General features: G+C 33.6%; 1 long non-coding RNA gene across 1 annotated transcript; it reads right to left on the bottom strand.

The window, feature by feature from the left end:
• Window positions 1–630: 630 nt before the first annotated feature.
• LOC116404732 lies at window positions 631–1,604 on the bottom strand. Its single transcript, XR_004217765.1, has 2 exons — window positions 1,506–1,604; window positions 631–918 (listed from the first exon to the last, which is right to left on the bottom strand). It is a non-coding gene; the product is annotated as an uncharacterized LOC116404732 (long non-coding RNA).
• Between the last annotated feature and the right edge of the window lie 995 nt (window positions 1,605–2,599).

The following is a 2,599-nucleotide window of genomic DNA, read 5'->3' as shown; positions in this document are numbered from 1 at the left end:
GAATTGCGGCAATCGTTTACTTAAGGATGTCTCAACAGTTCGGTATCATTTGTATGCCAATGGAATTGATAAGAGTTACAAGGTATGGTTCTGGCATGGTGAAGAATTGAACTCAGATAACGTTGCCAACACGATGGAAAATACAGTGGATGAAACTGATGAAAACGACGATTTATTTAATACAATTAATATGGTTCAATTTGTTCAAGAACAATCTTGTAATGCATCAAATACCTTCGACACTATGTTTGATGACGCGAAAAAACCCTTATACCCATGATGTAAGAAATTCACAAAGTTATCAGCCCTCGTGAGATTGTATAACCTGAAGATTAGGTATGGTTGGACGAATACTAGCTTCTCTAAATTGTTGTTCATAATAAGTGATCTATTACCTGATAACAATGAAATTCGTTTACGACAGTAAATAACTGTCGTCGTAGACCACTTTTGTACATTATATAATTCACAATATTCAGAAAATGAACCAAGTGTTCTACTCATTTCTAAGCTATCAATATATGCATTTTCAACATATGTAACATATTCAAATAACAAATACAATCACAAATCCGAGCTCCGTTCTCATGAGTTAAGCATACATGCTTTTTTATGCTAAAAAGTGAAGTGGACATGGTACTTATTCTAAGCATAGAGCATTGCAAAAGTTTCTAAATTTTGACATGTTTAGCAAAATTTTCAAAATGAAAATTTCCCAAAGGACATGGAATGTGCAAGGCTACAACCCCACCCCCCACTTGAAAATTTGCATTGTCCTCAAAGCATTTTAAGCAAGATTCTACGGATGGAAAAAAAAAAAAAAAGGAGAGCAGAATACCTCCCCTTGTAACCTAGTTTCTTCGTGGAAGCTTGCTTGCAAAGATCCCAAGTTTGGTTATATTTCATTTTCCTTTATTCCTACAAAAAGAAAACAAGAATTTCCATCGAACTTTATTAAAGAGGTTAAACTAAAAATTTTAGAAAAATGTGCAGAATTGTTTAAGCTCGGTTGCATTTTCTAAGCATCACTTGAATTATTAAAACGACCTAACAAATTTTATAAATTACATACATCAATAAACTTACTTCTTATAGGGGGGGGGGGGGGGGAGAAACTATGTTTTAGAGACAGATGGCTCTAAAGCACACAAACACTCTCCATCTCACTCTCTATCTGCCCTGTATCCAATTTAATCCAGCATTCATTTAGGGTATTGTAGGTTCATATTAAAAAATAGTCGTTCATGTTGTGATGCGAAGGCCCTTTTTATGTATCTAAAACTAAAATCACGAAAATCATCGTGGACATGCAGCACAACAAACTGAATTTCCATGGGAAGCCTTTGCTAACAAAATGGTTGACAATAATTACTCAGACAAGAGAGAATGACTATACTTAATTAACAGAAGTACAAATCAATATAGGTGCACAACCACCAAGCCCCCAACAAAAGGAACAATAAACTTCAATAACAAAAGAAAGGTAGTATCAGGACTATCCTTACCTTGTTATCGAAGAAGATACCTTGGCTCTGGTAAGCCCGATGCTCTGCCTTACAACGTTCAATTACCTCAGTACTGTAGTGTTTCTTCAAAGTTTGGGAATCTACCTAAAACATTAAAATATATATTACAACTTGAAAACCTCCATGTCAGAAACTTCACTTTAATTATCAAACGAGATGCTATGCAAGAATTAGTTAGCAGAAACACAACATAAATAGTAATGATATTCTTTGGGGAGGGGATAAAAGCATCTTTCATCTTAGAAATAAGCTTAGCAGTTAGCACTAACCTTTATATACGAAGTTAACACCGGTTTGATTACTTTGATACTTAAAACTTCAGCTACGAAATCTGGTAAAGAGAAAGACCTAATCCATAATGTTAAAGAGGAAAAGACCAAGTCAGATTCCTTTATTCAAACAGGTTAGTATCACATCTCCAAAGGAAAAAACCTACGGACCTCTATGACAAATTTCCTTGAATAATGTAGCAGCACCTGATTCTTGAAACACAGTTTCATTTATGCTGTGAAAAATAAGATTGATAAATAAAACTTTCGGCTACAATTAGCCACATAAACATAAAGCTGTGACAGGAAAACAAAAGCTAACAGATAATTAACTATACAGTTTGTAGGCAAAATACCAAATAGCCCATAATCAAGATCACAACTGAAGCAAACAATAATGTGTAGTTTATCATTTCCAACCAAATAATTCAATAACAAATAAGGTCAAATGGCCAAATAATATGTCCTTTCACATAAATATTTACTCCTGAATTTTTTGAAGGATAATGTGATCGCTTCTCTCCCACGTTTCACAAAAATTCTTTTACATATTATATTTTTTTTACATATTCCTATTGAAGAATCTCATTTGAGCATTTTGGGTCAATTTGACTTGAAAGAAACGGCCGAACTTTCAATAAGAAAGAAGCAAGATGCCCAGTTTTTTTCAACTGCTGTTTTTCTCTCTTTTTTTTTTCTTTAACTTGCTGTAAATTGGAGATGTTTTCCATAACTACTTTGGCTTATGTAATTTACCTTCTCCCTAAATGCAACCATAAATCAAACAAACTAGATGAATAAATT

The sequence above is a fragment of the Cucumis sativus genome, chromosome 6 (assembly GCF_000004075.3).
Source record: "Cucumis sativus cultivar 9930 chromosome 6, Cucumber_9930_V3, whole genome shotgun sequence".
NCBI lineage: Eukaryota > Viridiplantae > Streptophyta > Magnoliopsida > Cucurbitales > Cucurbitaceae > Cucumis > Cucumis sativus.
This window is presented reverse-complemented; position numbering and strand designations above follow the sequence as displayed.